Source organism: Pseudorca crassidens, chromosome 14 (genome assembly GCF_039906515.1).
Source record: "Pseudorca crassidens isolate mPseCra1 chromosome 14, mPseCra1.hap1, whole genome shotgun sequence".
In the NCBI taxonomy this organism is placed as follows: domain Eukaryota; kingdom Metazoa; phylum Chordata; class Mammalia; order Artiodactyla; family Delphinidae; genus Pseudorca; species Pseudorca crassidens.
The window spans coordinates 52,759,451-52,779,393 of NC_090309.1; the positions used below are offsets into that span (position 1 = coordinate 52,759,451).

Below are 19,943 nucleotides of genomic sequence, written 5' to 3' on the forward strand. Positions count from 1 at the left end.
TTGAGTGAAAATTGTTTTCTCTGTCGAGAAAAATAGCTATTTCTAATAAATGTTTTTTAAAAGTTCATGACAAAATAATTTGTAAACTTCTATTAGTATCTAAAACACAGCACTAGTTTACCTTACATGTTACTAAACATAGTGATAGAAAAAAAGCGCTTACTAGCTTTCAGAGTAAATCTACCTGAGAAAACCCATCTTCTCAATCTTTGGGACTACAATCAATGCCATATCTGAACCAAAATGCGTTAAAGGCTGAAAAAAACTGACAGTACAGAAAAACAAACAAACCAACCACAAATGGAGAGAAATATTCTTACCATCTAGAATTAGAAGTAATGTCACCTGTGCTACAAACCATATAGTGACCAGTTAGCCAACAAGCACTTCGGGTTTTTTTTTAGATGTTGGGGGGGGGGGGTAGAAGTTTATTTATTTATTTATTTATTTGCTGTGTTGGGTCTTCATTTCTGTGTGAGGGCTTTCTCTAGTTGTGGCAAGCAGGGGCCACTCTTCATCATGGTGCGCGGGCCTCTCACTGTCTCGGCCTCTCTTGTTGCCGAGCACAGGCTCCAGACACGCAGGCTCAATAGTTGTGGCTCACGGGCCTAGTTGCTCCGCAGCATGTGGGATCCTCCCAGACCAGGGCTCGAACCCGTGTCCCCTGCATTAGCAAGCAGATTCTCAACCACTGCGCCACCAGGGAAGCCCAGCACTTTGTTTTTTTGATAGCCTTGTAACTGTACTTGAAAAGTTATTTTGAGAGGAACAAAGTTACAGAAACCTGAAAATCAACAGATCTAATGTCCTAAAGTACAAAGATAAATTTGGTTGGCATGTGAATACAAACAGGTGGTATTCTTTATCACCAAAATTTATTTATGTGTAATATGGTTTTCAGTGCCTTGAATATAAGCTATAATTAGTCAGCCATGCAGTAAATCTACAGTGAATTGTTCCACTGAAAATAAGCATCTTTCAAAAGCACACTCATGATCAAAATAAATTTAATAAAGGCAGACAATGATATCTTACCTTACTAATAACCCCCATATCAAATTTGGAAACCATGATTAAAACTTAAGACTGTATACTGGTTGACTTAATATACTGATTTTATATGTAATTCTAAAAACAATACAAAAGCATGATTAACTTAACACAGAATTAAGTTCTCTTTAAAATAGGACTAAACTAACCCTATATGAACACTTAAGTAAATATATTTATGCTAAAAATTATTAAAGGTATATATTATTGGTATTTCCCTGGTGGCACAGTGGTTGAGAATCTGCCTGCCAATGCAGGGAACATGGGTTCGAGCCCTGGTCCAGGAAGATCCCACATGGCGCGGAGCAACTAAGCCCGTGTGCCACAACTACTGAGCCTGTGCTCTACAGCCTGCAAGCCACAACTACTGAGCCTGCGTGCCACAACTACTGAAGCCCGTGCGCCTACAGCCCGTGCTCTGCAACAAGAAGCCACCGCAACAACAGAAGTCCCCGCTCGCCGTAACTAAAGAAAGCCCACCTGCAGCAAAGAAGACCCAACACAGCCAAAAATAAATAAATAAATGTACTTTTTAGAAAGTATATGTTATTAAATAGACTATCTCCAGAGCATTTTAGAAAGTAGTAATACTTAACTGTAATAATCATTCAAGTTTCTAAATAAACTTACATGGAATATAAAACCCGAATTCTAAGTAGCCATATCAACTGCAGCTATTTACAGCTAGTTGTCACTACTAGTAGATAGAATCAGCAACTGAGTGGATGTTAGTTCCATTTGATAATACTATATAGAGAATACTGAAAGAGAATATGGCTGTTTTTCTTCTTGGAGGTAGATCAATGTTTGTGGTGATGTGTGTGTGTGTGTGTGTGTGTGTATTTTTTGTTTTGACCTGTTGAGCTTGAGATACTTGTGAGATACTTAAGTAGAGTAGGCATTTGGGATATATGTGATCTAAAGTTCAGGAGAGAGGTTTGGTCTAGAGATAGATTTTGGAGTCATTAAACCTGAAATCTGCCCATCTTTCTCCACTTTCGCAGTCACAACTATAGTCCAGGTCAACATCATCTCTCATCTAGACCACTACAATGGTAGTCTACATGAATGGTACCCCCTACGGTTTGTGTTCTGCACAAACATACACAGTGGCTCTGATAATATCTTCCTAAATTAGTCCCCCTGCATCTATGCCTGATGCTCCTAATTTGTTTTCTATAATATAGCATAATCTTATAAAATGCAAAACTGAAAATGTCCCTTTCTTGCTTAATCCATCAAAGGGACCCTTAGGTCAAAGTCCAAAGGCCTTAACATGGTGTATGAGACTCTGCCTAACTTAGCCCCTGTCTAACATCTCTGGCCTTATCTTTTGCCACTCTCCCTTGTTCTCCCCACTTGAGATGTCTGAATAGGCCATGCTTTCTCCTCCTCCCTCAGGGTCTTTACAAATGCTACTATCTTTGCCTAAAATATTCTTCTTTTCATTCTTACTTGTATGTACATTTCACCTAGCCCTGGCTAATGGCTATCATTCGTATTTCAGCTTAAAAATCTTAAGAGAGACTTCCTCTAACATCCCAGACTACAGAGGGCCCCAAGTTCTTTTCTTCCATAATTGCCTATACTTTTTAATAACATTTGGCACACCTGAGATGGCTCAATACGCATCTTTCCTAACTGACTGAAAGCTCCATAATGGCAGACAAAACAGTTGTCTGTTTTGTTTACTGCTCAAATATTTATTGTCCAGCTCTGCTACTACATAACTGTGACATCTATAAACTGAGATGGTTGAACTTTTGTTCTACAATAATCTAAGTGCTATTAAAAACTGAAATTCAGGGCTTCCCTGGTGGCACAGTGGTTGAGAGTCTGCCTGCCGATGCAGGGGACACGGGTTCATGCCCCGGTCCGGGAAGATCTCACATGCTGCGGAGCGGCTGGGCCCGTGAGCCATGGCCGCTAAGCCTGCGCGTCCGGAGCCTGTGCTCCGCAACGGGAGAGGCCACGACAGTGAGAGGCCGGCGTACTGCAAAAACAAAACAAAACAAAACAAAACTGAAATTCAAATATTACTAGCTTTCCTGTAGATATATACATGGTAAGACCTACCTTTCCTACTTGTATGTACATTTTCAACATGTGTTGAGTGTGTGTATAAATTATGTACACATAATTTATGTAAATGAGAGCTTTCTTACATAAAAACACTTTCTTACATAAAAAAATTCATTGAATGCTTATTGATACCTGGTGTTTTACTTGTATTAACTCTTTTAATCTTTGTAACAACTCTACCAGGCAACTGCTATTATCAGTGTCTATTTTATGTGGAAACAGATGCAGAGAGATTAAACAGTGTGCCCACATCACAAATCATGAAGTGGCACAACTGGGATATAAGCTCAGGGAATAATGTGACTCCAGAGCTCATGCTCTTCACTAGTATACTAGTTGCCACCCTACCTAGATTGCTCCATAAGAATAACAACAAAAAAGCTACATACTATCATCAATATATCTGACTCAGTATCTATCAATACATCCTCAACCTAATGCTCTTCCATATGAAGTTAGTCCAAACTAGACAAACCTGTTCAAATATTTCCTGTACATTTCTTTATATGCTTCCTCCTGCTATTCTAAACATCAGGATTGTCTACTCTCCTACCACCGATCAGTCAAAACCCTAATATTTAAGGCCTCACTTAATGACAACTCCTCCATGTAATTCCCACCTGAACTTCTCTTAGGGATTTTCAATCTCTCTCACAATGTTCCAATTGCATTTATATGTCCTCTTTTTACAGTAGTTATTTGTGTCAACAGCTCAAAAGAAACAATTGACATGAAATCACTTTATAAACACTAAAGTTCTATATTATAAAGTATTTAATCCAGACTAAATAAAAAACCAGAGGAGACTAGGAAACAATGGGTTCAACACACCTAAGCAGAATACTTCAAGCAAGTACAACCTGGCTCTAACTAGACAAGAAACACAAAGGTAAAATTATACTCAAATTATACTGCATGATAAGTTTTTTCAATTAAACAAAGGAGACATTTTTTTTTCAAAGGAGACATTTTAATCAAACTATATGGAACAAAAAGTTGAAGGGTGAAATATGATATTCATTAAAAAAAATTTACTGAGCATTAACTTTCAAGTAAAGAATATTATGTTAGACAACTATGTTCCATTCTGCTCTGTGATCTTTTCACTTCCTAAATTTCAGTTCTCTACTTAAGAACTATTTGGAAAATAGTTTTATCACAAAAGGAAACTTTTAAACATTAATTATTTTAATTCCATCTGAACAACATGCTCTTTTGAAGTTGCAATTAAAGAAAGCCTAATGCTAATCCACGTGTATGAAGAACTACTAAAGGAAAAGTTTGAAAAAAACAGAGATAATGAGTTGTTAAAGGTACTGACACACCATTCATAAGCCTCCATTATGACTATAAAATCCACCTCACTCAATCCCACTCATTGGGGAAAGTTCCTACTCTGTGTTCCCACAGTACTAGAATCCATGTCTAGAAGGGTATGTCTCACACTGCAATTATTTACTTTCATGCATCTGATCCTTATTATTAAACCCATTTTTTTCTCCATGATTTAAGAATGGTCCTAGGTGTACACAATGTAGGTTAGCTTTTGAATATTGGAAAAAGCTAAAGCATTAAAAGTCAAAGCACTAACACTTGACTTGTATATGTGCAACAGAAAGACAATCCCATGACCCTTTCACAATTTCCCAAAGGATCTTTAATAGATTCTTAAAGGCTCTCTTAACTATGAAGAAATAATCAGGGCAAAACAACAGGTCCAGAATTTTGTGACATCTATATACAATCAGTGGACGGCATTAAGTGGCAATAATTTCAGAAGAAATGAAAGTTTTTTGTCAAGATTTTAGGAAAAAAAGACATGACCACTCCCTGAATTAAAATTACCAGGAAGATGATTTTGGGAAGATGGCAGCTGTCGTGGCAGCAAATTCTTTTTTTATTTTTAAAAATTTTTTTATTTTTATTTTTTGCTGTACATGGGCCTCTCACTGTTGTGGCCTCTCCTGTTGCAGAGCACAGGCTCCGGACGCACAGGCTCAGCGGCCATGGCTCAGGGCCCAGCCGCTCCGCGGCACGTGAGATCTTCCCGGACTGGGGCACGAAACCATGTCCCCTGCATCGGCAGGCGGACTCTCAACCACTGCGCCACCAGGGAAGCCCGGCAGCAAATTTTTGATTCCTTGCAAATCTTCACATAAAAACAGGCAGAGCAGCTATAGAGCAAACCCCAAACCCATGGGTAATAACTACAATAAAACTATTTAACAAAGTCTCCCTGCAAACCTCAAAATACAAGGACGTAAACAAACCACCAACAGCCCACAGACTTATTTTCTATCAGTGTCTAAGTGAGAGAAAATAGAGGGAAGCAATGAGGTGTCTGAGGAACTTGAGAAGAGAAGCACAAAACAGCCAAAAGGTATTCCCTGGAAAGTACTGAGAGACAGTTTGTGAACAGAAGCTGAAGCTATTCCAAAAGTGGGTAAGTGCAAGGGGTCTACAGTAAGGCCTACAGGCATGGAACAATCTAGTCCCTTTGAGCTCTCAAAACTTGACCTTTGGGGCTCTCTTCCAAGACAGACCCTAGACTTAAGAGGAAGTACTGGGAATAGAAACAAAATTGAGCAGGACAGGGAAAAACAAGATTAAGGAAAGAGGGTCTGGACATAAGTGCCAGAGTAGAAAGAGCCAGAAAATCTCTGAAAGCCATCCACCATTTTTTAAACGATGGATAAAAACAAAAAACAGAGGACTGTGAAGTTAAAAGAGCTATCGGAACCAAGCCTCCTCCTACAAGTTCAAGAAAACTAGTTTCATAAAAAGAAATGATGAAAAGTGTTGAGGGTTGAATATCATACAAAGTTACAATAAGGAAAGAGAAACAAAAATAGTTAAATTTGGGACTTCCCCAGTGGTCCAGTGGATAAGACCCTGTGCTCCCAATGCAGGGGGCCTGGGTTCGATCCCTGGCCAGGGAACTAGATTCCGCATGCATGCCGCAAATAAGAGTTCTCATGCTATAACTAAGAAGCCCGCATGCCTCAACTAAGAAGTCCGCATGCCGCAAATGAAGAAGCCTGCATGTTGCAACAAGGATCCTGCGTGCTACAGCCAAGACCCAGTACAGCCTAAATAAATAAATAAAATAAATATTAAAAGAAAAATAGTTAAATGCAGAGAAGCAGGGCAGAGGGGGAAATGGGAGTTGTTCCATGGGTAAAAGTTTCCATTTCACGAGGTGAATATGTTTTAGAAATCTGCTGTACAACACATTTCCTATAGTTAACAATACTGTATTGTACACTTAAAATTTTAAGAGGGTAGATCTCGTGTTAAATGTTCTCACCACAGTAAAAATAAATAAGTAAATAAAATAAAGATATAAAAGAAAAAACAGGGAATAAAATGATATCCTACAATGAAAGCATGCCAGAAAGATATGCTCACAGGAGAGACAAAAATGAGCTTCTATTTCAAAAAGAGCTTAAAAAAATTATGTAAGACATGAAAAAAAAATCAGAACTAGAAAAGCTCAGGAAAGTGGGGGGGTGTGATGAATTGGGAGATTGGGATTGACATGTATACACTAATACGTATAAAATAGATAACTAATAAGAACCTGCTGTATAATAAAATTTAAAAATTAAAAAAAAAGAGAAGCTCAAAAATAAAGTGACAGAGCTCAAGAAAGAATCTGAAATAAAAGGAAAAAAAACCCACTTCAGAAATGAAGACTTAAAGGAATACAAGAAAAAATAAACATATAAGATAAAGCCTTAAGAGAAACAAAGGGTAAAAAGGAAGAAAACTTAATCAGAAAGAAATAAAGAGGAAGGGAGAGAGGAAAGGTGCAAGCAGGCTAACCACACTGTCTAAGGACACATACTTGGGTAATAAAACCAAAAAGAAACTTAAGGGATTTTCAAAAAAGTTAGAATAGTGGTTAGGTTTTTTTTTTTTTTTCTTGCGGTACGCAGGCCTCTCACTGTTGTGGCCTCTCCCGTTGTGGAGCACAGGCTCCAGACATGCAGGCTCAGTGGCCATGGCTCACAGGCCCAGCCACTCCGTGGCATGTGGGATCTTCCCGGACCGGGGTACGAACCCGTGTCCCCTGCATCGGCAGGCCAACTCTAAACCACTGTGCCACCAGGGAAGCCCAGTGGTTAGTTTTTGAAGGAAGGAGTTATGTTTTGGAAGAGGCACTCGAAAGGGCTTCTAAGGTGGCTGGCAAAATTCTATTCCTTAACCTTGAAGATGGTTACATGAGGGTTGGCCTTAGAATAATTCACTAAGCTGCACATTTCTTGCGTGGTTTTCTGCATCTACATTTTATTTTACAGTAAAAAGCATTTTAAAAATTTAGAAAATAAAAAACCATAAATGGTATTAATTTAAAACTTCTAGCTATCAGTAGAAAACATAGTAACAAAAAGCTCTTGGAATAATCTTCAAAATGACTTAAAAAAATTACACGGCAAACCGAGAGACAAGTTTCCCACAGTGTTTCATCATGAAGTTTGGTAAACAGGACAATGAATTAAAAGTCCACCATCTTATTATATAGAACCTACCTGTTCTGCTTTTCACATGTAACACATAGTTTAAAAGTGTTTGACATTTACTTATTCTTAGAATAAATTTCAACTGATACTTAAAATTTGTAAAAGATTTTTTCAGTTAAGAGGTACTCTAAAACTGCGAAGAAAACTCACCTTTGAGACAAGCAAACACGGTCTTCTTAAAAATAAATATAATTAAATTCAACAAACATTCATTGAGCACATGTTATGTATGAGGTGTTTACAATTTAGTTGAAGAGATATGTAACACATATAAGAGGAAGCTATATATAGTAAGTGCTTTGAGAAAGGTACAAAGTAATATGGGTTCAGAAGAAGAAAAGGGCATCCCACCTGCATTAAAATTCGAACCAGACACATCTCATATTCCTCCAATCCATCTTCTACAATACTGGCAGAATGATCTTTCAAAGACCCCAAGTCCCCCTTTTAAAACACTTCACAAAATAACAGTACACAGCAGGCAATTCAAAAGCCTTACAAGAACCAGGCAGGCAACAAACAAGTGAAGCTGGTCTTCTGTAAGACAACAGAGAATTATGGAGACTGCCAAAAGAGGGCAGCTGCTTATAAGCTTCACCCATGAAACCCATGAAACCCATGAAACCAATGAAACCCATGAAACCAATGCTGCCACGATGTTCAATTTTCCAAGGGACAAAAGAACTCTAGATTTTTGTGTGAAATGTACCAATATTTAAGTGTTGGCAAATATGCAAAAAAATTTTTTTCAAATATTCCTGGCCAAACAAAACACAGCTGTAGGTAAAGGTTGCAAACTGTGGCTTACAGGAATGGGTCTGATATTAATATTCCAATAGAGGGTCCCTACTGTCCTCAAAATTGAATAATGGCTGTCTTCCAATTCAAAGGAAAAAAATGAACAATTTTCTCTTATAAAGTTTTCTTCAAACTTTAGCATCTGCTACCATTAGTCTGCTAGCAATAGCAAAAATGCAAGAAAAAGTAGAAAAGGAACATTTGATCGTAGCCTCAAAACAGTTTAATCTTTTTTTGGTTGTGATTGTTTTTATCAAAAGTTGTGCTCATACCCACCATTTTATACTACATAACGTGTTATATGGTCAAATTTTCTATTCCTAAAATTGTTTCTAGATTGTATGATAGAATCAAATATACAAATGTATCTGTTCTTTAGCAAAAGAATGCCATGAGACTCCAGAAAAACCATGGGCCTAATAAAATCTACAATCTTTAGTACGGTGGCCTACAAATTCCATAAAAAATCTGGTTCCTGTTTGCACCTATTTCACACCACCCCAAGCTTCCGGAATATACAATGCTCTTTAACTTCTTCATGCTTTTAGATGTATTTTAGGCTCTCCACCCCATGTTTCAGAGAGACTCAAAGTCATCTCTCTAGGAGCCTTCCTTGAATTATACAATTTTTTCCAATCATGCTTCCTTAGCATCCTATTTAGAGCCCTATTATAGAACTTACTTGCTATTTCTGATTACTCATAATTATTTGCTTATCTTTCCAACTCAACCACTAGACCAGTAGTTTTCAAACTTTTGATGCTATCCCACAATAAGAAGTATATTTTTATAAGAGATCCATGATACTTACATATGTAACGGAAACAAAATGAAATAGCACTTTTACCCTTACCACATACAACACACTGAAATTTTCTATTTGATTGTATTAAGAGATGTTGGTCACAATTTACTATATTGATTCTCTATCATCCATTTAAGAAATATTGTACTAGAATATAAATCCTTGTAGGCAGAACAAAAATACATTCATTTTTATGCTCTACCGCAGACCATAACATTTAGTAAGCAAATGTTTAAATGAATGAAAATAGCAGCATCCTGTACTAGAAAAGTAAAAGACTAATAATAAGGTTTTGAAGTCAAGCAGACCCATCACCTACCAACTTTCTTATGCAATCTCTGACAAATGACCTAACCCCCTTACATCCCAAGGAATAACACCACTTACTTAATTCACTATGACAATAAAGTAGTGGCATTCATGTCACAGAATAGGCATTCTATAAATATTAGTTTGCTCTCTTTACCCTGTATTCTTCCTTACTTTTTCCTGGGAAAGAAGTATCTCATCCTGGCAAATATCCATTTTTCAAAGACTTCAGGTCACAGTACAAAGAATATGAAATTTTAAAATCTGACAGACCTGGGCTCAAACACCCAGGGCTGCATTTACATAACTTCCGTTTCTTTATAATAAAATATGTCCCGCACAGTTGTTTTGGAGAATTAAATTATATACTCATGTGTCTAGTATAATGCCACGCCAGAACATAGTAGGCACCTGATAAAAGGTAGTAATTGTTGCCATGATTATTAATAAATGTTGCTCAATCAGCATAGAGGTAGAATTTAAATTGAACTTTTAAGGATGGAGGAGTTGGACAGAGGCATAGGGCAGGCAGAAGGAACAGTAAAATCTCAATTTACAAGAAATCTCTTCCTGTTTTCCTGTATTTCCTCTTTTAAGATAAACAAACCACAAGGATGTAAGTTTATCAATTTCCTCAATTCTCTACCTCCAAGGTTATATAAAAACTCAAAATAACTGTTCTCTGTGTCAAAATTCTAAGTTAAACATTAAATTATGCTCAGTGGGCTGAACACTATAAAATGTGAAAAGTGTAAATGTATTAATAATACATTTTAGGGAGAATTTCAATAAGAGTCCAAAGTAACAGTGCTTTTAGTTAACCCAGTTAAGGAGAAAAAATTAACTGCAATTCTTATTCAACACGTCTTTCAAACCACTTCTTAGAAAAAAACCTCTAAGTAGCAAAAGCACCAAATGCCTCTGAAATACAATCAAGAAGCCAAGAATTTTCTTATACAACCTGCAAACTTTATAAGATACGAAGATAATTAACAATAATTAAACTATTCTGCTAATTAAACAGTAGTACACCTACTTGAGAGAATCAAAGTAATTTTCCCTTATCCATGTTGGTAGCAAAAAGATGGTTATTTTAATGGTATATATATTTAATCTTTTTGATAACAGCATATTTTCTAAATGGCTACTTAAGAACTTTATTTAGCCTTTTAGGCTTACAGTAATACTATACTTACAACTGTCAGTGAAAAGACCTATGTAGGTGAGGGGATAAATTCTATTTACTTTATGTTCACATCAGGCAGACTCCAAAAGAGTAGAAATGATGTCTCTTGCTCACCACTATATCCTTAGCACTTAAATACAGAAGATGCTCAATGAATATTTGTCCAAGTTTAATGTTTATTTATGGACAAGAAAATTAGATTGAGGGAAATAAAAATATACATGAATTAAAATTAGGTCAAGGCCTTGAGCATGAGCTGTGCTTGGAAACTTGATTCCAAAGAGTATGATTGGGTGGGGAGTGAAACCCAAGGAAGACCTCAAACAGGTGATCAACATTTGTCAACATTGTATCAATTTTATGTTCTTAGTATATACCCTAATAAGCTGTGAAGAAAATTGCACTTCACCTCTGTTGTCTTCCTCCCTAAAACTCTAACCCCAGTCTAATCATGAGGAAAATGTTAGATAAATCTCAACTGAGGGACATTCTATAAGATTTCTGACTAGTACTCCTAAAAACTGTCACAATCATCAGAAATAAGAAAAATTTGAGAAACTAGAATTCTGGAACAGAAAAAGGACACTAGGGAAAAACTAATGAAATCTGAATAAAGTATGTAATTTAGTTATAAAGTAGCAATTTTGTTTCCTTAGTTGTGACAACTGTACCACTGTAATGTAAGATGTTAACAATAGGGTAAACTGGGTGAGGTATACTGTACTATCTTGCTATTTTTCTGTAACTGTAAAACTATTCTAAAATTAAATGTTTATTTAAATTTAAAAAGTTAGGGTAAGGGGAATAAGAAATATATGAATCAAAATCCTTTGGAAGTGAATGATGATAAACATTCTTTTGGTTCCTATATATTTGGTAGCACTCTCATAGAGTGGAAATTAAGTTACTGAACAAGTCTACAGTATTAATTATGAAGTCACATATGACCAAAGCAGATGCCCCTTATTCTTGTTTCCCAAAGCATCATTCTTAGGCCTCAACACTTCAATTACTAACTCTATAACAAAAAATTGTAACATTAGCTGTCACCTCTATATTGAATGGATTATCTCTCAGCTCTAATCTCTAGTCATTAAAGGTTATATTCACCTTGATATCTCCCACTCACCTAACACTCCAACTAAACTCACCATCTTCTTGACTATGCTCCCCTTCCAAACCTCCTTCTCAAAGTTACTAATTTGTCCTTTAATAGATCTCTTTCCTTCCCATAGTCAATAATTAGTCCTGCACGCTGCTGTCAAATGAACCTTCCTCAAATAAGGATTTTATCCTATCATGCCCAAGCTTAAATGCCATTTTTTTTTGGCATTAAACTATGCTTAAATTCAAAAGTGATGTTTTCAAGCCCATCCATAATTGGTTATTCCTTTGTACCCTTCACTTACAAAGAAAGACCTTTCCATCCATCTCTCTACCTCATAAGTGCTGCCTTTCCTTTACTCAGAAAATAATCAAATACTCACTAAGCATATAACATATACCTGAGGTGGGGGGAAAAGACTCCTCTGGGTGGTCAAAGACTATAATTTTCTTGGGGTGATAAAACCTAAAAAGATAACAAAGAATATGGGAATTTGTCTTATTCAAGGCTGTAGCCTCAGTTACTGTAACAGTGCCTGGCACATGGTAGGTGCTCAAAAAATATTTATTAAATAAAAACGAGGCAGTATAGAATGCTACAACCCAACAGAATAATATACTATTAGAGAAAAGAATTTCAGCTGGAGAGGTGGAAGACAGGTCTAAAATTCTATGATTCTAAGGCTAGCAGGGCAATCAAGATTTTAACCAAGCCTCAAGTTTGAGAAGATCTTCAACAGTTAAGAGGATGTGTGCAGGTGCATTTCCAACAGAAAAATGTTGTATCAGCAAACGTAAAAAGTAGTAAATTGTTATACCATGTTGAAGTAGTGAATAATGAACAGTTCCTGTACGTCAGTGGAAGATAAGAAGGGAGAAGACTGAGACCAAAGTTTGAAAAATCTTGAGAAGAAATTTGGTATTATGCTTGATATAAGGTGTTTTGGTTGTTAAAGTGATATAACCTTTAGGAAAATTAATCTAATGGGAGTAACATGAAGGTTAGACTTTTGAAAACAAAAGCCTTACTTTCTTCAAGAAGCCTCCCCTATCTATATCATCTCACATTGTAAACTTTTTTTCACATATATTAATCATGTCTCTTCAACCCAAGAATAGGGATCAAATATTAGAACACTTTTTCTTCCCTAAGAAATCAGCAAAGGGACTTCCCTGGTGGTCCAGTGGTAAAGAATCCGCCTTCCAATGCAGGGGACCCAGGTTTGATCCCTGGTCAGGGAACTAAGATCCCACATGCCGTGGGGTAACTAAGCCAGTGTGTCACAACTAGAGAGAGAAAACCCGAACACCACAACTAGAGAGAAGCCTGTGGGCTGCAACGAAGACCTCACACAGCCAAAAATTAAAAATTAAAAAAAAAAAAACATCAGCAAAGAATTGGGCCCTCAAAACTTTGTTTTTGGAGGACCTTTTTACATTTATGCAAAACCCACTTACTAAAATGACAACAATCTAAAAGCAAGGCACACACATATAAGCTGCCATAAGAACAAGATTAATCCTTGTTTGGATGGCACTTTTTAAAGTTTTATTTGATAGCCGGATTCCATAACTAATAATGTAGCTATCTCCCAGCATATGTTTTCAGTGCTTCCTGCTTTATATAAGTATTTCTTCACCTCATTTAGTTTTCTTTCTCAACTATGCACTGCTCTCAGTGGTCAGCACACATATTCATTTCTCAATTGCATTATCTTTTCCGCACCTAAGCCTCTCCAATCTTTTTAACTATTAGCTTCATTGAATTAGAATGAGAATTAAAATTCTAATGGTACTACTGTAACTTCTCCACACAGTTCTTTTAAACATTCTAAGTGTTTTCTGTGGTTTAGCATTCTTCAAGTAAAACTGATTCAAATAAAAACATGTTACAGAAATAATTCAAATGCACCAAAACATTTACAAAATGAAACACGATGCACTAGTAACCAAGGATTGTATGTAATTCTTAAATTCTATAAATTCCAAACTCTCCAAAAGTTTATCTTCAACCTGTTTTTTACCTTACTTTAGAATAATTTATTTAAAATTATTTCATTTTATTTATTTTACTTTTTATTAATTTTTTGCTCTTCAGCCCTTGACCTTTTACTTTTATATATTCTAAAACTTTAATTTCATTCCCTTAATATCTGTTGATGTTAACATTTATATAAACTGTTAATACTTTTCCTTAAAAAAGCTTAAGAAAGTGCCCATGCACAAATCAAACAAGTATTTATTTTATCCCTAAACAAGTATTTTCACTGGTAATATATTTATATCTTTTCAGATCACAATTTTTATGTAAAAAGAGAAAAACTGAGATTTTTATGAAACTATTCTGCAGAAATCCTGCAGAATGTGATTATTTCTGATTACATTAGAAACTTTCATTAACGACTCTGAAATTCAAACGGTTTTTTCCCAAAGTTGAGAAACTCCGTAATGTACTCTTCTATTCCCCATCACTCCTTAATGGTACCTAACACTGCTGCTTAGATTTTAAAGATAAATCATCAAAACAGCAGAAAGCAAAAATGTCAATATATACATTACAAGGACTGCTAGAAAACAAAGTCTTCCATTCGGTTGGTACAGAGATAGACATGAACGGTTCAGCTTTCTCCACTTCCATCTCAGAAAACACCAAAATACATGTGGATGCAAAGCTACTGCATGGTTACAAAGCCCCCTGGCTACCAGTGAAGCCTCAGCCCTGGCTGCGCTAGGGCGCTCAGTTACACTCAACCGGCCACGTGGCTGTCACAATCAGAAGACAAGATTAACAGCGTAAACTAACCTGAAAATAATAACCTCCTCCCACAACCTCGGAGTTGGGGTAGAAGAAATAAAGTATGCGTCATTTCTTTGCACGCTAAGACTTTTTTCTGTAAGGAGAAAACCAAGTACAGAGGCGGCTTTAAAGAGGCTTTAAAGCAGAAATCAGGTCCAGGAAGATCCCGAGAGTGTGCCCCCAGTTTATTAAGACACGCCAACTCCCGTGAGCTGCGATGGGAACAGAGGCACTCTGCAAAGGGGCAATGGGGTGGAGTTGAGTAAGACGGAGCACTACGCACATGGGCCGCTTTCCCCTGACTCCCACCGTCCTCCCGGGTTCCAGCCTCGCTGCTGTTGCGATGGGGCGAACTCAGAAGGCTGAAGGGCCTCGCACACGCCCACACGACCTCTCACCTTCCCGGTAAGGGCACAGATAACCAAGGGCCCAAGAGAAGCGGCGAACAGGAAGTGTCCATATTGCAGCGCTGAAACACTAACTCCCATCCCACCAAGACAGCAACCCTCGGAGGCCCCCCGGGCGCCCGCTGGAGGAGGGGCCAGATGGTGCCTAGGTCGGCCACCCCCACATCCGGGACCCGCCCCTGCCCACCCCCAACGCCCAGCCGCCCCGCTGCTCGAAGTTCACTGCCGGCCGCGCCCGGAGCCTCCCCGGGCACTATTTGGCCGGGCCCAGCCAGTCCGCCCGGGGCCGGGCGAGGGCTCCACGCCCCGCACGTCTTGCTGCACTTTATGCCGGGGGCGGGGGGAGGGGGTGCGTCTGTGCTGCAAAGACTCCCGACGGGTTTGGGGCGCTTCCCCCAACAGCAGATTCGTCCCGAGTCGAACCCTAAGCGTCCTCGGGGCCACCTCCAAGCCTTTCTGAAGAGCCGGCACCCCTCGCCGCGGTTTCCGCCGCGCGACACCCCCTCCCGGGCGGTCATTACACCCCTCAGGAAAAACTCCTAACTCCTCACGGGGCCGCACTACCCTCAGTTCGCCACCCCCCCGGGAGCCCACACGCCACCAAAGGCGCGCGCAGGGGAGACCCCCGCGCCAGCGCCAATCCCTCACTGGACAAAAATGTCCGGGCCCGTCACGGGACAGCCGCCTCCGCGCCCCACGCCCGGCGGCCGCCGCACTCTCTGCCCGGAGCGCGGACGCCGGGCGGCGCCTGCTGAGGAGGGCGCCGCTCCTCCCGGGACTCACCGTCAGCTCGGCCGCCGCAGCGGAGGGGTGAGGAACGAGCAGGGGAAGACACAATATGGCAGAGCACCGCAGCTGCTCTCGGCGGCTTCCAGTAGCCGCCTCCGGGAAGACGCGGCAACGAGCAGGCAGCGGCAGCTGCGGTGGCGGCCGCGGCAGTACCACATCCCCCTCCGGCTCTCTTCCTCCCCTCCCTCCGCCCTCCCCCGCTGCCATGGCAACGCGGCGCCAAGGAGATGAGCCCCGCCCCTCCCTCCGGTCCCCGCCTCCAGCGACCCCTTGGGAGGGGGGCTCCTCCCGTCCCTCCCTGTCCCCTCCCACCTCCTACCGGGGGGCCAGGACTGGGACCCAGCAGGCTGCCCAGGCGGCGGGTGTGGGAGGAAGGGGGATGCGGTGTCCGGAAGGGCGGGGCTCGCACGGAAAGCAGGGCGGAGACGTTGTGGGCCAGTCGGGTTTCGGGCTGAGGAGGGGCTGGGGAAGGCGGGAAAATGGAAAGGCCTCGCTTGCCCCGCGAAGGACCTATAAGAATGCGGCGGGGCGCGGCGCGGCCGCTGAATGGCCGAGATGGGGCGGAGGCGGGTCGCGGCTGGGCGGAGCGACGGGTGGCCGCCCGGCTGGTCCGTCTGCGGAGGCTGTGCTGGGACTGCAGCGACGGCCCTCAAAAGTCCGAGCTTCTGTGGGTTTCCTCAGGAGCTTTCCGGCATTGGCCAAGCTTTGAAAGAGCTTTAGGAACGATAAAGAACTAATAGAAACTTAAAGTAGTATCACCCTCGCTTGACTGAAATTTTGTGTGGAAACTAAGCTCAACGTGTCTGAGGTAAAAAAAAAAAAAAAAAAAGACAGGAATCAGATCCAAAATTTAATAAGCATTTACTGGGCGCTCACTAAGTGATACGGGTTGGGCTAAATTCTTTACATGCATTGTCATAACCATAGTGCTAAAATAGCATTGCCAGATAAAATACAGGTGTGCCCAGCTAAATCTGAATTTCAGCATAAGAATGTACCATTTGGGAAATACTTCCTAGTTTATTTTGTTTGTTTTTTTTTTTTTGCTAAATCTGCCAACCCTATCCTAACTGTTACTAATTCCAACTTTACAGATAAGGAAACTGAGGCATAGAAAAATAACGTGTCAAATAGAGGGTAAGTGACAAAACTAAGCCTCCATTTTACTGCTATCATTTTGATCCTGATAATTAAATCTCTGAATTCCTATATCTACATCTTCAAAAACTAGAGTAGTGATACCTATCTCACAAATGTGTTGAATGGATTTTTTTTTAAAAGGGTATATGAAAGAGACCTGGACGGTGACTGAGGCATAGTAGGTACTAACAGAAGTTCATTTCCTTCCTGAAAAATGAATGTTAACTGTATATGTGCCAGGCTCTAAGTATAAAGTGGGCAGAATATGAAACAAGCTGCCTACTGACAACTAAACAAGTCAAGCTGTGGGGGTGACAGAGATACAGAAGAATTATAGGAATCACAATATATAATAACAAAAATGGAAGTTTCATCCCCTCATTCCACAGATGAAAACACTGTTTATACGATTTGTCCAGTCATCTACTAGTTCCATTTGTTTTTCATTACACTGTCCTGGAGGGCCTCGTAGCTGCATTCAGAGTAAGAGACCACAAGGCAAATGTACAATGTGCTTCAGTTGAAGCAACAGTTGCTTCATTTGAAGCAAGAGTTGCTTCACTTTCTCCCTTAAGCTCAATCACTGTTACCCCCTCATGTGGACAAAGTCAAGGAAGTTTCTAGAGGAACAGTGTAGCAGAAAGGGAGAAGAGGTAAGAAGGAAGAAAGTTTGAGAGAAGGTGGCTTCTGGAGAGCGACAGTCTCCTCAGACCTCAGTCTTGTTTTATCTCTGCTGGTCATTGTCATGGTGGCCACTAACATAGGTCTTCATCTCCTTATAGATTATTGCACTAGTGTCTTACTTGATATATGGAACTTTAGTTTCTGTTTTTCCTTCTAATCTATTTTAAACTCAGGTGACAAAACAATCCTCCTCAATTCCAGAAGAATTGCAGAATTTGAGAACTGGAAGTTATATATACTTTAGAGATATATCATCTAGGAGCCCAATCTATCATGGATGGGAAAACAAATCCAGAAAAGTGATGTAACTTGTCCATGGTCAAATAATGAACCTACTGCATCCGCATCCACTAAGCTTTCTCTGCTGGTCCTCTCTACTGACTGATTCACCCCAGAGAGGCTGGCACATTTAAATAATCTCTGCGGGTAAGGCTCAGGTCTCTTAGGAAATCTGTCACACAGTTCAGAGTCCAGGGACACTTTTATACTTAGAGGCTATTTTAGAGGGCTTTGAATATCTACCAAGGAAAAGCTCTGATTAAAAATAATAATGTTTCAGAGTGAGTAGCTTTTTCCCAGGAGTTTACAAGAGTAAAAAGTCTAGGAAACCAGAGCCTAACTCTTTAGGAAAAAAAGGATCCTGGCGTTTAAGATCTCCTGCAAAGCTTGTATTCTTTTTTTTAAAAAATAAATTTATTTATTATTTGTTTTTGGCTGCGTTGGGTCTTCGTTGCTGCGCACGGGCTTTCTCTAGGTGTGGCGAGCGAGGGCTACTCTTCGTTGTGGTGTGTGGGCTTCTCATTGCGGTGGCTTCTCTTTTTGCCAAGCACGGGCTCTAGGCACGTGGGCTTCAGTAGTTGAGGCATGAAGGCTCAGTAGTTGTGGCTCGTGGGCTCTAGAGCACAGGCTCAGTAGTTGTGGCACACGGGCTTAGTCGCTCCACATCATGTGGGATCTTCCCAGACCAGGGCTGGAACCTGTGTGCCCTGCATTGGCAGGTGGATTCTTAACCACTGCACCACCAGGGAAGTCCCAAAGCTTGTATTCTTCTTTCTCCAAAATACTTTAAAAGAACGTACTCATTAGTAAACTTTACTAGAAGACAAATGCATTAGAAAATATATTGTTTAAAATGCCCTCATGTTTAGGTTGAAAAGTGATAGGAACTCAAATATACATGTTTAAATTTTAAATGTATTTATCATTGTATCATGTGTATTTAACAAAAGACTGTTTGATCATGAATTGATGCATCCAAAAGTAACCAGTTTACCAACACGGAATCTAGACTTCAAGCCCCTTGAGGTCAGTGATCATGTCTTTTTCATCCTTATAATGTAATTTCTTAGAATAACTTTCAGAACAAAGATGATGTTCAATAGTATTTGTCAATAAAAGAAGTAACTTTCCTCACATGATATCAGAACTCAGATGCAACATTCCTAAATACTGAGCTGCCACTTGGACTCAAAAGATTGTGAATGAAAGTTAATTCTTTTTTCCTTTAAGGATTGTTTTCAAAGTCCTTCTTAAAAACAACTACCTATGTTTAATCATAGCTACATTTGTATAAGCCCTGGTATTGGGATTAATTTGGACCAATCCTCCTATTGAGGAGACTAGAAAAACTCAACAAAATATTAAAAAATCAATTCAAAGGCATCAGAGAGTTAATAAGATAGGAATTACCAGGCCATGGATCTGAGGAATGATGGAGGCCCAGGGACATCCATTTATCCATTCCATAGAAGGTTGCTGGGAGGATGAGCAGGGATGAGGGACAATGATTGGAATTCAGGGTGTGCTAAGGAGGCAGGAGGAGAGCTCTGTTGAAACTCCCTTGCTTTGTACTAGGAATCCAAATGGCTACATCCTAGAAGTAAATGGGTGACATCTCATTTTCAAAACATCTCAACCCTGAGAGTGAATTAGGATAATTTCCTTGAGCTAATACCCACAAGACTTTGGTGGAGGCAAACTAAAATCCTTCCTGGAGTAAAGTAATATCATGCTAGGCCTGAAGTCATTTCTACTAATAATTTTGCAAATACAAAGTCTAGTGTACAATTAAAAGTAAGTCATACAAGGAAAAAAAATCAGCAGAAACAACAGAGAACAAAAACAGACCCAAAAGGAGTTCAGAGAGTGAAATTATCAAACATAGATCTAAAAATAGCAATGCTTACTATATATAAATAAATAAAACACAAGATTAATAATTTAGGCAGATAACTAGAAACTTGAAAAAAGAATCAGATGAAAATTTTAG

At 39.5% G+C, this 19,943-nt stretch overlaps 1 protein-coding gene and 1 long non-coding RNA gene across 7 annotated transcripts in view; one reads left to right on the plus strand and one right to left on the minus strand.

Moving 5' to 3' along the window:
• FOXN2 (forkhead box N2) overlaps nucleotides 1-16,292 on the minus strand; it is a 56,260-nt gene extending 39,968 nt beyond the window's left edge. The window contains exon 1 of one of the 4 annotated variants that reach the window (XM_067703036.1): nucleotides 16,170-16,292. The gene's annotated coding sequence lies outside the window, so the exon portion shown is untranslated. Of the gene's footprint in view, nucleotides 1-14,937; nucleotides 15,017-15,052; nucleotides 15,193-15,844; nucleotides 15,986-16,169 lie in introns of those variants that run through there. The other 3 variants (XM_067703034.1, XM_067703035.1, XM_067703038.1) reach the window with 3 other exon arrangements.
• A 154-nt stretch (nucleotides 16,293-16,446) lies between these two features.
• Nucleotides 16,447-19,943, plus strand: part of LOC137205198 (uncharacterized) — a 332,583-nt gene continuing 329,086 nt past the window's right edge. For all 3 annotated transcript variants that reach the window (XR_010934038.1, XR_010934040.1, XR_010934039.1), the window contains exons 1-2: nucleotides 16,447-16,658; nucleotides 16,945-16,987. This is a non-coding gene — a long non-coding RNA (uncharacterized lncRNA). The remainder of the gene's footprint in view (nucleotides 16,659-16,944; nucleotides 16,988-19,943) is intronic.